We start from the raw sequence: 16,785 nt of genomic DNA on the forward strand, positions 1-16,785 counted from the left end.
ATAACGCCAAGATGAGCATTTCTGAGTCTTTTTTTCCTTTCAAATGGATGGTGTTGTGTTCTTTGGCATTTTGTTTCAAGTCTCTCTTAATTTTTTTGTTTTCATTTTTTAGCAAAAGAATATTATCTGTTTCATTGTCACCGTCATTACCTACCCATTTCCTCACGTCTAGAGCTGAATTTCTCAAGTGGGCACCATTAACATTGCGAAAAGATAATTCTTCATTTGGGAGACTGCTACATACATCATAGGATGTTTAATAGCATCTCTACACACTAGATGCTAGAACCCTTTCCTCCTTTAGCCATGATACCAAAAATATCCTTAGACAGTTTTCCTGGATGAGAACACAGGTGTGTGCATGCATGCTAAGGTGCTTCAGTCTTGTCTGACTCTTTGAGACCCCGTGGACTATAGCCCGCTAGGCTCCTTTGTCCATGGGATTCTCCAGACAAGAATACTGGAGTAGGTTACCATTCCCTTCTCCAGGGGATCTTCCCGACCCAGGGATCGACCCGCATCTCTTGTGTCTCCTGCATCGGCAGGTGTCTTCTTTACCACTAGCACTACACATATAGAGCATTTATTCTGTAGACTGAAATTTCATGAGCACAATAAAACACATGAGTAATGCTTCTGGGAAAGTGGCTTTCTAAAATTAACAGAAAAAAAAAAATGTGAGTCCTCATGCTTAGTTCATCTAAACACCCCCTGCACATAGCAAGTTGTTCCAAGCAATCACACTTAAGGTTTATTTGATATATACACATGCCACGTTTCCTATTTGAAGGGCCAGTAATTACAGTTTATTAACTTTTTAACTTGTTTTACTGTAAGTATTCAACTTTTTCATGGTTCATATTTTCCCCACTACTTTTACAACTAAAATTCCTTTCACATAGCAAAAATAAGTTCTTTAAAGGTGAGCAGAAGAAGCCTGGTTGTGAAGTACTGCACAAGTGCCCAGGGTAAGACGTCGCTGAAGTAGGGGCTAACTTGTGGTTGGGTTGGTGTCCTCAGCTATTAGAATGGCCACCCACGGGTAACACGCTTATTTGTACCTGGGTGAGGTCCCTGGCCTTTTTGATGGTTCTTTTCTGTATGCCAGGTTGCTAGGAAGCAAGAAGGGAGGGATCCCTAGGAGGATAAGGTATGTCTTTTGTTACACTGATAGGCAATTTCAGAAAAGAGCCTCCACTTGTACCAACCATTCCCTTTTAAATGTATATTTCCCTTTTAAATGTATATTTAAATGTATGTTTAGCTTTTAGACACGTGACTTTGAAATGCATTTTTCAAAAGTAGAGGATTGCTTTTATTTTGTTTGTATTAATTACACAAATTACTCAGCAAATATAATTTTTTTTCTTTTCTTTTCCCCAGTATCCCTTTTTGTGCTGGCCAGGCCAAGGTGGTGTCTCAGATTTCCTTCTGAACGCAGCCTTGCCAGCCTGATCCTTAATCTGACAGTGATTTCCCCAGCAGCAGTCCTCAGCCGTTTGGCCAGGAATCCCCCCTACCTGGTCTTTGGAAAGCAGTTTCATCTTTCTTCCTGTCACCTTGTTTGAGGAGCAATGAAATCCAATTATCCTTTACAATGATTTGTGAAGTAGCAAATGGAGTTGACATCTGTTCAGTGAATTCTGAAGACAGACCATTTTTATTTTTCCCCCTGTGGAACTAAAGTCATCACAGATTTTGTCCTTTGGCCTTCCTTTGGTCCCTTGTTAAAGCCTTATGATAGTCTAAGCAAGGTTAACTTTGAAAATGAAAGAACAACAACAGGGGATAAGATGAAAGTGTCTTTTCATTACACAGTGGGAGGAGCAGTGTTTGGTCCTAAGAATTTAATTGAGAAGTTAGGATAACTAAGCAACCTAACTAAACTGTGAACATTTATTATTTGACTGTTGAACTCCTACAATGTGCCAGGTGTTTTTCTAAGTATGGAGGATAGAGATGTGAATAATACACTTTCTGTATTCTCATGGGAGCAGGCGGAGAAGGCAATGGCAAGCCACTCCAGTACTCTTGCCTAGAAAATCCCGTGGACGGAGGAGCCTGGTAGGTTGCAGTCCATGGAGTCGCACAGAGTCGGACACAACCGAAGCGACTTAGCAGCAGCAGCAGCTGCAGGCTGGGAGCAGGTAGATATTACATAATTAATCAATGTATGTGCATGCAGGCTAAATAGATAGCTTCAGGTGTGTCTGACTCTTTGCAACCCATGGACTGTAGCCCGCAAGGCTCCTCTTTCCATGGGATTCTCCAGGCAAGAATACTGCAGTGGGTTGCCATGCCCTCCTCCAGGGGATCTTTTTGACCAGGGATCAAACACATGTTCTATAAGCAAGGTAATTACTAATAGTAAAAATTGTTATGAAGTGAGTAGGGGAAACTACCATGAAACAGAGGGAAGCAAGTGTTACTTCTCCAGGGGGATCATGAAATAATATTTACATTGATTCTGAATTGAAAGAAGAAAACCGTCCAAATGCCAGAGGCAGATAAAGGAGACCAGAATACAGCACTCTAAAATATGCCACTTTGACATAAAGATCATTTTATAGCTAAAGACAACTGAGAAAGAGTAGACAAGAGAGCTCTCTGCCCTTCCCCTTTCTGCCTAAAAGGGGACATAAATTTCCTTTTGGCGGGGTGATATAAATTTTCACTTATACATGGAAGAGGAGAAAGATTCTTAATCACTGGGGAGGGTGCAGACTTATCAATGGAGTCAGCACCAATAATCTCTGGGTAACATACTTTATTAAATAACCCTAACCTACCATACAGTCCCTAGTCACTTTTTTTTCTTATAATTTATCTCTTCTAGAAGGTCAAATTTTTCTTTTCCCTTGTGTCTTCACTTCTTCGCAGTCTATTGCTCTTTGTTAAAATAATGTATAAGTCTCTGATTCTAACTACTGAGTCTTCTCTTCTGTTTATCCTATGTGCACATAAATTTAAAACTATAAATTTGTGTGCTTTATCTTCTGTTAATCTATTGTTTGTTAGTTTAATTCACAGTTCCCAGACACCGAACTTAACAGGGTAGAGGAACTATTTTTCCCTCCTATACAGCCAGGGGATATTTCCAAGAAGAGAGTGGGTTGCCATTTCATTCTCCAGGGAAACTTCTCAACCCAGGGATCAAAGCCAGATCTCCTGCATTGCAGGCAGACTCTTTACCATCTGAGCCAACAGGGAAGCCCTGACGAACACTCCCAGACACATAACTTAAGAGGGTAGGGGAACAGTTTCCCTCTCATACAGCCAGTGAATATTTTCAAGAAGAGAGAAATAGTAAGTAAAAAGTATCTGAATCAAGAGCTACCTTGATATGTTTAAAGTGGGGGGGGGGCAGTAATGGAGGGAAAGGTCCAATAAAGATCCATATAGTCAAAGCTATGGCTTTTCCAGTAGTCATGTATGGATGTGAGAGTTAAACTATAAAAAAAAGCTGAGTGCCTAAGAATTTATGCTTTTGAACTGTGTTGTTGGAAAAGACTCTTGAGAGTCCCTTGTACTGCAAGAAAATCAAACCAATCAACCCTAAAGGAACTCAGTACTAAATATTCATTGGAAGGGCTGATGCTGAAACTGAAACTCCAATACTTTGGCCACTTGATGTGAAGAGCTGACTCATTGGAAAATACCCTGATGCTGGGAAAGATTGAAGGTGAGAGGAGAAGGAGACGGCAGAGGATGAGATGGATGGATGGCACCACTGACTCGATGGACATGAGTTTGAGCAAGCTCTGGGAGTTGGTGATGGACAGGGAGGCCTGGCATGTTCAGTCCGTGGGCTCAGACAGGACTGAGTGAGTGAACTGAACTGAATGGGGGGAAGGGTTTGAAATATAGGAAGGGGCCAGATGATGACTTTATAATCCATAGAAAGACCCTTTTGTATGTTACATGTATGTATGTATTTATCTAAGAGTGAGAGGAAGCTATTGGGATTGGGGAAGCTAAATAGAAGAATAGCAAATTTTATTTTTTAAAACATAATATTGGTTATTCTAAGAAGAATGATTGATAGGAGATGAATGGGAAGAGGTGAAGCAATTTGGGAAAATTGCCACAGTGTCAGAAGAGGTTTCTCAGTCTCTTCAAACTGCCTCATAAAAACAGAAACACTCCATACCAAAACAGAACAGAAAAAATGTGACAATGATAGTGCTAGTGGTAAAGAACCTTCCTGCTAATGCAGGAGACATAAGAGACACAGGTTCAATCCCTGGGTTGGGAAGATCTCCTGGAAAAGAACATGGCAACCCACCCCTGTATTTTTGCCTAGAGAATTCCATGGACAGAGGAACCAGGTGGGCTATATAGTCTACAGGGTTGCATAGAGTCAGACATGACTAAAACGACTTAGCACACGTGGAAAACAAAATCAGATGGGAAGGTACCCCCCAAACACACCACCACCCAGTGTCTCCAAATATGAGGGAAGTAAAGACAGTCTGCATGCACACTGGAGGGATGTGTTTATGGAAGAGAGGGAAGGGAAGCAGTGAGGAAGGTCGATTGTGGAACAGGAGCTTGGAAAGAAGGGGTTTCCACCCCTGGATGAGTCAAAGCCTGCAGTAAGGAGGACTGAAGAGGCTATAACAGTCCAGTCTCTCTTGATTGATTTGCTGGGTTTCTTCCTAGGATTGAGGAGGTTTCTTCTACAGCATAGGTTTCTTCTGCACTGAGGCCACAGCTCTTGGAGTGGAACTGATCTCAAGCAGAATAGGGATAACAGAGATGAAGGCAGAAGATGCTTTAGACCAAAGTCAGGACACCTCATTCGGCAGTCAACATATTTTTTTCAACACTATGCTCTTAACCATGGAGAAGGGAACGGCAACCCACTCCAGCATTCTTGCCTGGAGAATCCCATGGACAGAGGAGAGCCTGGTGGACTGCAGTCCATGGGGTTGCAAAGAGTTGGACATGACTGAGTGACTTTCACTCATACAATTAAAACTGAACAGGAAGTCTTATGATGCTTGAAAAACTTTTATGATTCTTGCCTCTTTGTTAAAAGTTCTGAAAAACTAATTTCAAATAAAAAATGCTCACAGTGATAAAACCTCATTGTTGCTTAAAGGGTAAGTGATTATGGAGAAAATGTAGGTGGTAATGATGATATATGTGAGTTTAAAAATATAGTGGTTAAAGGAGTCTGCAGACTAAATGCTTCTTTAGATAAATCCCATTTAATACATTAAGAAAAACAATGGATTTCTTGATTTATTCACTTTAGCTCCTAGGAAGCTGTGACTAGGAAAAGCTGCCTTACTGAGGTGAGTACTTTGTAACCAGTGTATATCCTCGCGGACTGTTTTATTTAACTATAAATACTGTTTTTAGAGAAGACTGGAGGCTTTCACAGCATTTGCATTCACCTTTTCATTCAGTTTCACAATTTCTTAGCTAATGAAGTACTCATCATAGGAATCCTTGCAGTGTGAGCTAAGGAAAGCAATGTTTGACTGCTTTAATGTTCACTGTCTTAGACTTGAATTGTTGTCAGAGCTGAAGTGTTAAGATTTAGATATGGATCCCTAAACTAAATGATCATCATTTGAATTTCTTCTCAGATGATTTTTGTTCCATTTGACCTAACATGCACTGGCCAGTCGTGGTGTTCTTTTACATGCAGACTAGGAGGAGAAGGGGACGACAGAGGACGAGATGGCTGGATGGCATCACCGACTCAATGGGCATGAGTTTGGGTGGACTCTGGGAGTTGGTCATGGACATGGAGGCCTGGCATGCTGTGTGCATGGGGTTGCAAAGTGTTGGACATGATGCAGCAACTGAACTGAACTGAGCCTTTTTATACAAATTTTTGTTCAGTCACTCAGTTGTGTCCAACTCTTTGTGACCTCACGGACTACAGCACGCCATGTTTCCCTGTCCATCACCAACTCCCGGAGCTTGTTCAACCTCAAGTCCATTGAGTCAGTGAGGCCATCTAAGCATCTCATCCTCTGCCGTCCCCTTCTCCTCCCACCTTTAATCTTCCCCAGCATCAGGGTCTTTTCCAATGAGTCAGTTCTTCACATCAGGTGGCCAAAGTTTTGGAGCTTCAGCATCAGTCCTGCCAATGATATTCAGGACTGATGTTCTTTAGGATAGATTGATTTGATCTCCTTGCTGTAAATTTTTGTTACAAAGCCCATAACATGGGCTACCATACAGAAAGTACTTCCTAAGCTATTGAGGAAAAAAGTGGAATGGGCAAATTCAAGAGAGAAAATAATTAGGAAGATATTTAAAGAAATGTTGGATGCTCTCAATAATACTTTCTCTGTGAGTTTTCTGGGCTTCCCTGGTGGCTTACATGGTAAAGACTTTGCCTGCAACATGAACTGAACTCAGGGAGGCCTGAGTTCAATCCCTGGGTGGGGACGATCCCCTGGAGAAGGAAATGGCAACCATTCCAGTATTCTTGCCTGGAGGATTCCATGGACAGAGGAGACTGGCCGGCTAAAGTCTGTGGTATCATAAAGTTTTCTCCTTATGTAGGTAAACAGCTGGTGCCATTTCTGCCCCTCACATAGAAGCTCCCAGGGGTGTTTCATTAGACCCCCCACAATGGCTACCAAGGGACAAAGGGAGCTGTCTGCCGAGGGAAGCCAATGGCGGTAAGGTCTGGGTATCAATACCTAGGAGGCTGTTCCCTCTGCTGGAAGGCACAGTTGTCATTTCCACCCGAGGGACAAACCTTGCTCAAACTCTAGCAGCACCTGTTAGGCTGGGCTCTGACTCACCAGGTGTTCTCATCCCGCAGAGAGTGGTCCCTGCTGCTTTGCCCCCCACTACTATCATCCTTCTTCATCTCATGCCCTATCCTGGCACCTTTTCTGAAGATTCACTGCAAACAGAAAATCCCTGAGTTTTCAATATTCCATCCATTTGACATGTCATGGAGAACACCATATATCCTGCCTTTAGAGTCAGGAAACATGCTCATTCCAACTTTGAAATGCAGTCAATATGGATGAAAGGGGAAGTGTGTTAATACCGTGTTGCGCTGACCGTAGGTGGGAATCCAAAGAACATGTTGTTAAGTTAATATTACCAAGGAGTAAGTTCATAATCATGCCAGAGGTATATAAGCAAATAATGACCTTATTCTGTCCTCAGAAAGCTCATTGTGTGGGGGAGAATTCATATCAATAGACAATAATGAAATAAAAGGAAAGTACTTCAACCAAGATAATCGTTTTCTATGGAAACGGACTGGAAGGGAGAGTAGTTTTGCCTGCTAGAGGTGAGGAAAGCTTCAATTCAAAAAGCCTCTTTTAAGCCACGTCCAGCTATAAATGTGAGTCCACTGGACGGAAGAAGGGGGCAGGTATCCTGGGCGTGAGCAAAGAGGGCAGGGTCTTCAGTTTGAAATGTGATCCAGCTTCTACTGTTCTTTTCCCATATTTCAGGTCTTTACTACAGTCCCCACACTGCTGTGTTTTTCTCTTTACTCTGCTAAATTTTCCTGTTTCAACTAGCCAAAGACAGCAAGTGTGCTGCTCCATGCCCCTGACCTAACATTTTCTGGGGACAGGTTGAGCGTAAAAGGCAATAGGGTCCTCTCTGCTCCTCTGCATTGCTCCCTACCCAAGCTTTCCAGGAATGTAACCAGATGGAGACAAGAAAGGCTGACCTCACTAAGTTTCTTTCAGCCTGATGTTCCACCCATTGTGAGTTATCCTAAGGCATCAATAGGCACCATGTTGCCTTTTCCCCAAGATTTTGCACACTCTCTGTCCCCCTGCTGTGAGCCTTTTCCATCACCACTTAGCTTAACTTATTTCTGCTGATTAGCAGAAATTAAAAATGTCATTTTGGAGTTTCTTCCTTTAGGTAGCCTTCCCTGAATTTTCAAACCTAGCAGACCATTGCCTATTAGGTGTCTCTGCTTATACATCCCTTAAACCTCATATTTCTCCTATAAAATAACTCTGCATTATAATTCCTTGTTCAATTGTCTCTATTCGCCACTTGACTGCAGATTACTTCAGAGTAAAGACTGTCCCAGCATCTACCTTAAAGCCCATGTAAAATCACTCTTCACTAAATATGTGTTAAGTAAATTAATGGAATTGTGTAAAATAATACTGGGCCTCTGTGATGGCTCAGTGGTAAAGAATCTGCCTGCCAGTGCAGGAGATGCAGGAGAGGTGGGTTGCGATCTCTGGGTTGAGAAGATACTATCGAGAAGGAAATGGAAACCTACTCCAGTATTCTTGCCTGGGAAATCCCATGGACAGAGGAGCCTGGAGGGCTACAGTCCATGGAGTCACACAAAAGTTAGATACAGCCTAGTGAATAAACAATGACAACAAAATAATATTACCAATAATATCTTTGATTTATTCATTATTTGTTATTTGCAGATACTTTAATATATATTACCTCAGTTTAATTTCAATGTAATAATTTCTGAGAGCTATTATTATCTGTATTTTTGAGACAAAGTAACAGACTTGGAGAGGGAAATTGCCAAATATTTCACTCTTTAAAATGGGGTCACTTTGGAGCCTCTAGAAAGGATTTATTTTTCCCTAATATGCTTCAGTTTATAAATCATTTAACCTAATAACACCGCACTGCTATATTCTGTAAGAGCTCTATCAAATCCATCTTTTTTTCCCCTGGAAATAGAAAAGTGCCTTTGCCAAGAGTCAATAAACAGGTATCTCAAGTGGTTCCACCTTGAAAGGTAGACATCAGAAGCTTTGAGAAACGTTTAACCTTGACATTCTTCTATCCTAATTGACAAGCCTGGTGTTGGTAACTTGCTGAGATAAGAGGGATTTTCCATGTATAATATGCAGGTCATTGGTTTTAAGTTGGGCCCGTTATAATCTATTGGAGTCCTGACAGTTCTAGGTGATATAAAGAAGAAAGATTGGTTTTATTAGGCGATTTCCCCATCTTCGGCAGTGCTACTTTAATAGATAATAATGGTTAACAACTTGATGACATTTCCCTGATTTTATTTTAGCATTTGGAAGGTGATGAATTCTAGGACTAACTAATGTTAGAATGAGCTCATATCTCAGAACAGTGAGCCTGGGAGTTGCAAAAAAACTCCATTTCCCCTAAACTTTAGCCTCGTGGCTTTAGCTTTGTTCCTCTCCAAGTACAACCTGACATTTGTGTCCTATTGGTTGAGAGCTCTTGGAAGCAATTAAGAGTACACTTGGACACCCATCCAAATATTCTAATTTAATATAGTTCAACAGAAACAGAAGGCTGGAGTGGTTTGCCAAGTTTGGAAAGAAAGTTTCTGATACCAGTTCATACTTAGAGCCAGGCCTCCATGGAAGCAGCATGGTGACTTCTTTTACTGGTTAAATTTCAGGGGCATACATAAGTTACCTTGTCCCTCGGTAGCTCCTCTAGTTTATTTCCAAGTCCCAGAACTGAAAGATGGGAAGAAACTTTCATGTCATGATTAGAGATAAGATTGCAAACAGGCACAGAAATACTCACACCTTGGCTTATGTTTATGATTCGACATATGTTCGAATATTATGTTTATGATTTGACATATATTCGACAGCTGAACAGATCTTCCTCTTTGGTCTTTAGGGAAAGAGTGAAGGAACATCAGAGCCCTGGCCAGCTGAAAGCAGAGATGGGAAAGCTGGTGCCTTAAGGACAAGATGGCTATTTTATACTTTTTTGAAGAGCTCCCCCTGTCTACTCCCGTTCATCTCTGTTCTCCCCTTCCTTTGATCACGGAACCACCTCTCCCCAAATTCTCTCTGCAGCTTTTATATTAGGGCTTGTCCTTCATTTATAAGGGCTGATAAGGTAGGAAGAGGGCTTCCCTGGCAGCTCAGGTGGTAAAGAATCCGCCTGCAATGCAGAAGCCCCTGGTTCGATTCCTGGGTTGGGACGATCCCCTGGAGAAGGGATGTGTTACCCACTCCAGTATTCCTGGACTTCCCTGGTGTCTCAGCTGGTTAAGGTTCTGCCTGCAATGTGAGAGACCTGGGTTTGATCTCTGGGTTGGGACGATCCCTTGGAGGAGGGCATGCCAACTCACTCCTGTATTCCTGCTTGGAGAATCCCCATGGACAGAGGTGCCTGGCGGGCTTCAGTCCACGGGGTCAGAAAAGAGTCAGACACAACTGAGTGACTAAGCACACACCACAAGGTTGGAAGAATTCGAAGAATAACCCGTAGTGACCCTTCCCTTTGAGTATAGATAAAACTTGTGAATATGATGACATATTATCTGTGATTATCCTATGATTATATTACCGCAGGTGGTGCAGTGGTAAAGAACTCACCTGCCAGTGAAGGAGAGATGAAAGATATCTGGTTCCATTCCTGAAGGAGGAAATGGGAACCCACTCCAGCATTCTTGCTTGCAAAATTCCATGGACAGGGGACGCTGGTGGGCTATAGTCGAGGGAGTTGCAAAAGGTTGGACATGACGGGGCACTCACACACACATATTACAACATAGAGAAAGTCTTTGAGCCTAAATTAATCATGTGAGTGCCTCAAAAGCAGAATTTTCTCCAACTTGTGGCAGACAGAAGGAGAAGTCAGCTATTCAAGTACAAGGGGGATATAATACATTGTTGTGGCCTTTGAAGGCGTGAGGGCATATGGTAAGAAATGGTGGCCTTTGGAAGCAGAGAGTGGCTCAAGGCTTTCTGCCAGAAAGGAAAGGGAGTTTCATTCCTGTAAATACAATCACCTAGATTCTTCCGACAGCTGAACAAACTTGTAAGAGGATTCTTCCCAAACCCTATAGCTAAGAGCCCAGTCCAGTCAACACTTTGATTTCAGCCTGTGAGACTCTAATCAGAGAACCCATTTGAACTGACCTGGATTCCTGACCCACAGAACTGTGAGGTAACAAATGGATATCATTTTAAGTTGCCAAGTCTGTGGTAGCTGATTACACAACAATAGAACACTAACACAAATGACAATTTTTCTTCCTCATCCATGGAAATATTTTCCAATTTGTACTGCAATTCACAAATACAGATATTCAACTGTTAAAAGACATATTGTCTATAATTTTGTTGTTAATGAAGTTTTACTGTCTGTCCAGTTTTGATTATAAATTCTCTGTACTTAAAAATATTTGTTTCCCTCAAAGAGCACTGCCATATATACCTTTGTACCAACAGAGGTGGTAAGCATTGAAGAGTGTGGTGATATTGAAATTATATGTGTTTCATCAAAACCATTATTATCACTTGGAGAGTCTGGGTTTTTTTTCAGCTCTAAAGTAGTCATGGGATCTTACGTGTTGAGGGACTTTCTTAAAGATATACAGGATCCACTAATGCTCAGGGTGGGTGAAAAAGAGAACTACCCCACAATAGCACATTGATATTTTTGTGAAGAATTAGGTGGGGGGGGGGACTTTTAAACATCTACTAATTTTTGTCATCTATATCATCTTCTGGTAAACAGCAAGTTATTGAACTTTATTTTTCCGAGATGAAAACGAATCCAGGAAGGTAAAATAACCTGTACAAAACTGTACCATTGTTACGGGAGTGGAATCAATTTTAAGGGTCAGAGCTCCTTTCGTATTATGCTTTTCTATCTCCGGTCTTTTTCAGGCCTCCCAGATTATAAACTCAGTGTATCACAGTCTCAATTCTTCCAGGGCAAAGAGGATTCCCCAGAATTGAATACATCTAAGAATTGCTTATAAAAGCCATCGGTGTCAGTATCACCCGTTATCTTTCCAAAGGCAGTGAGTTCTGGATTATTTCGAAAAGATCCTGTCTATGCCTTTGGAAGCAGAGAAATCACACCAATCACCCACCCACCCCCCACCTTGAAGAGTCACCAAAGACTCCTAACGCACATGTGTCTGAGTGAAAAACACATTTAAAGACCACAGGATAAATCAGTAATGTTCTGTTTCTAATAATAGGAAAAAATGTGTAGAAAAAGTTTAAGACAAGGGTTAATAAAATCACTGATCGATGATCAAAGTATAATAAGATGTTTCCTTGCATCTTCCTAGCCAAGGAATTAAAAGTTAAGAATATGTGTTACAGTACTTGAACCTCCTTGTACACCCTTATCACTTGGAGGGCTTGTTAAACTACAGCTTACGAGACCACACACCTAGAGCTCCTGGTTCAATAGCCTTGGGGCAAGGCCAATAATTTGTAGTTATAACCATCTCCAAGGTGATGCTGTGTGCTGCTGCTGCGGATCTGAAAATCACACTTTGAGAAGTAGTGGGGTACTGAAACTGCTCAGCTATTTCCTTACCACTAGTGTGAATGCAGTAGGCTTTAGAGCCTTTCATAGCATCATGAGAAGTAAGGTTGTAAATAAAGACATCCCTAGGAAAAGGGCAATGGTTTGTTCATTTTCCAAAAATTTACTGAGGATTTTATGTGGCTAACCGCTCTTTCTGCCATCATGGATAAAGTTATTAAATCGTTTCCCAATCAGAGAAAGAGGAACACAACAAAATATAATGTTTTAACTCTCAGTCTAGATGTGGAGCACACTATATGGTGCTACCCAAAATATCCAGAAAAGAATGGCTCATGAGTTGATTAACTTGCAAAGAAGCAGCCTCTACCTAGAGAAATACATGTTTAGATGGTATGCTAAGCACGATTCATTATTTTATCTGACATTTATACACATATGTGTGCATGCAACCTTAAAGTTAAACGTTACTAACCTTTGATTACTCTAGATTTTATCTCTGCTTACTTACTCAGGCACATGGCTCAAAGGTCCCTTTAGTCCTTGCTCCATTATCAAATTTTCTGTATTATCAAAACATCGAAATATTGGATTACTTCCAAAGCAGAGTTGCGTACTATAATCCTCTGATCTGAGAAAAGAATCCTTTTTTTGGCTAAATTTTCCTCTGTAGTGGCGATTCATGTCGCTCTTTTGCTCTATAGCAACTTCTTAAAAATCTATACCTATTTGCCAATTTCCCTTTTGAACTTTTGCTAGATTGAAAGCCACCACTCCACCGAAATTGTTCTTATCAGTCAGTGACTTCTACTGTATTGTATCAGCTCATAGTCACTAGTATTTGTCACAGTACATTACTGTCTTCTGTAATCTACTCTGAATGTAGATCTACCTCAAAACGCTTTCTTCCTTGGTTCCTGGGCCATCATAATATCCTAATTATAATAATCTCATACCTCACTGACTACTTCCTCTAAGTTTCTTTGCTAATTCTACTTCATCTTTATACCTTTAAAAATATGAACTATATATTTTGAGAAATGTTAGAAAATTTTTGTACATAAATTATGTGTATAGTTGCATGAATCTTTGCAAATGTATAGACCATGTTTCCTTCACCTTGAAAATTTCCTGTACATTACTGAAGTAACTATTTTCCTGACTTCTATAATCATAAATAGCATTGCCTGTTTTTGACCGTCTCATAAATAGAAAATATAGTATGTAATCTGACCTCTTTTGCTCGGCATATGCTTTTGAGTTCTATATTTAGGTTTATCCATGTTGGGGCATGTAAGAGTAGCTCATTCTTATTGTTTAGTATTGCATTGTATGCTATTTCTTCTTTGTATATGGATGGGCATTTGAGTTGTTTCTGGCATTTGGCTCTGATGAATGCAGCAACTCTGAGCAATCTTGGGGAAGTTTTTATATGGGTATCTGTTTTTATTTCCATTGGCTAAATATGTAGGAATGGGTTTGCTGGATTGTTGAGTAGAAAAAGAAGCCCAAGATCCCCATGTGCAAGTACAAAGGTTAAAATTTCTTATGTGAATTAATATTTACTTACTGAAGTATAGGTATTTTGGTAAAGAATCTGCCTGCAATGCAGAAGACCCTGGTTCAATTTCTGGGTTGGGAATATCTGCTGGAGAAGGGATAGGCTACCCACTCCAGTATTCTTGGGTTTCCCTGGTGGCTCAGCTGGTAAAGAATCCACCTGCAATGTGGAAGACCTGGGTTCAATCCCTGGGTTGAGAAGATCCCCTGGAGAAGGGAAAGGCTACCCATCCTGGTATTCTGGCCTGGAGAATTTCATGGACTGTATAGCCCATGGGGTCGGAAAGAGTCGGACACAACTGAGTGACTTTCACTTCCACTTTCACAGGTATTTTACGATGTTGTTAGCTTCTGCTGTGTAGCAAAATGAATCAGTTATATGTATACATATAGCCACATTTTTTTGTTTGTTTGTTTTTAGATTTCCTTCCTATTTATGTCACCGCAGAGCACTGAGTAAAGTTCCCCGTTCTCAACAGTTGGTTCTTGTTAGATATCTATTTTGTATTAGTACATAGTAGTGTATCTACATCAATCCCAACCTCCCAATTCCTTCCACCTGCTCCTCCCCACCTTGGTAACTGTAAATTTGTTCTCTGCATCTGTGACTCTATTTCTGCTTTGCAGATAAGTTCATCTTTACCATTTTGATAGATTCCATGTACAAGCAATATTATACAGTATTTCTTTCTGACTTACTTCACTCTTTATGACGATCTCTAGGTCCGTCCATGTCCCTGCACGTGGCAGTATTTTGTTCCCTTTTTAATGGCTGGGGAATATTCTGTTGTATATATGTATCACATCTTCTTTATCCATTCATCTGTTGATGGACACTTAGCTAGCTTCCATGTCCTGATTAGTGTAAATAGTTGCAATGAACATTGGGATGCATATATCTTTTCCAAGTTTGTGTTTCTTGGGATAATAAGAATAGGATTGCTAGATGATATGGCAGCTTTACTTTTAGTTTTTTAAGGAAGCTTCATACTCTTCTGCATAGTGGAGTACCAATTTACATTCCCACCAACAGTCTAGTAGAGTTCCCTTTTCTCCACACCCTCCTAGCATTTATTTGTAGATTTTCTCATGATGGCCATTATGACCAGTGTGAGGTGATACCTCATTGTAGTTTTGATTTGCATTTCTCTATTAGTGACACTGGGGATCTTTTCATATATTTGGTCAACTTTATGTCTTTGGAGAAATGTCTTGCCTTCTTTGTCATAGATTAGGTGGCAGGAGGAGAAATGGTCAAGAGAGGACGATATGGTTGGGTGGCATCACCAACTCAATGGACAAGAGTTTGAGCAAACTCCACTAGATGGTGAAGGCCAGGGAAAGCTTTCGTGCCTAAGTCCATGGGGTCACAAAGAGTTGGACATGACTGAATGACTAAGTACGGCACAGCACAGCAAAAGCTATTTATATTTAATGTAACTACTAATTTGGTTAGCTTTTTAAGGGTGCCATCTTGCTACTTGCTTATATGTCCCATCTGTTCATTCCTTTGTCTCTCCTTTTCTGTATATGTTTGAATTAATTGAGTAGTTCTTAGTATTCAGTTTTGTCTCTCTGTTGTTCTTTAGCTATGTCTTTGTTTTATTTTCGTCTTTGTGATTGCTCTAGGGAATAGAATAGGCATCCTTAACTCATCTTGGTTTACTTTTAAACAATAAAAGTTTAGAAATGAGAGAAGAGCCTCACAACAGTATAATTCCATTTAACCCTAGCTTTGTCCCTTTCACTTTTGTTATTCTACGTTTCATTTTTACCTGTATAAGTTTTACCTATATAAATATATTTTCACCTATTATAATTTTTTCACTTCTAAATGTTGGAGTGGTCTAGGAATGAACCCTTGGGTCTTCTTGCTTTTCAATCTATACACATTTTGTTATTGGTCTGATGCAGACTCATGGCTTTAAGTATGCTGAGGACCCCTGAGTTATATATGTATCCCTAACCTCTTCCTTGAATTTCAGACTTGTGAATTGAAACCAATACTTGACATACTAGTTTTGATTTCTAATAGGAGTCCACATTTCCTTCTAAAAGTATTGTTTTACTCTCTGACATAAATCACAGCAACATCTTTTTCAATCCATCTCCCTGAATAATGGAAAAAAAGTGAAAATAAACAAATGGGGACCTACTTAAACTCAAAAGCTTTAGCACAGCAAAGGAAACAATAAACAAAACAAAAAGACAACCCAAGATTGGGAGAAAATGTTTGCAAATGATATGATTAGTCTCCAAAATTTACAAATAGCTTAAGACACTTAATAACATCAAAACAAACAATGCACTCAATTAATGGGCAGAAGACCTGAATAGACATTTCTCTAAAGAGGATATATGGATGGTCAAAAGGCACATGAAAAGATGTTCAACATTGCTAGTTACTAGAAAGTGCAAATCAAGACTACAGTGAGATATCACCTCACACCAGTCAGAATGGCCATCATCAAAATATGCACAAAGAACAAAATGCTGGAGAGAGTGTGGAGAGAAGGGAACCTTCCTGTACTCTGCTGGTGGGAATGTAAATTGGCATAGCCGCTATGGAGAACAGTATGGAGGTTCCTGAAAAAGAGCTGCCACATGACCCTGAAGTCTCAGTCCTGGGCATAAATGCAAAGGAAAAATGGCCTGAAAAGATCCATGCACCCCGATGTTCATTGCAGCACTGTTTACAAGAGTCAAGACATGGAAACAATCTAAATTTCCATTGACAGATGAATGGATAAAGAAAATGTGGTACATATATACAAAGAACTATTGCTCAGCCATTAAAAAGAATGAAATAGGGCCGTTTGCAGCAACATGGATATACCTAGACAATGTCATACTGAATGAAGTCAGACAGAAAAGGAGAAATATCATAGGGCATCCTTTATATGTGGAATCTAAAAAGAAGCAATACAAACGGACATAACCCTATATGCAAAACAGAAAAAGAGACACAGAAATACAGAACAGACTTTTGAACTTTGTGGGAGA

The sequence above is a fragment of the Cervus canadensis genome, chromosome 6 (assembly GCF_019320065.1).
Source record: "Cervus canadensis isolate Bull #8, Minnesota chromosome 6, ASM1932006v1, whole genome shotgun sequence".
Classification (NCBI taxonomy): domain Eukaryota; kingdom Metazoa; phylum Chordata; class Mammalia; order Artiodactyla; family Cervidae; genus Cervus; species Cervus canadensis.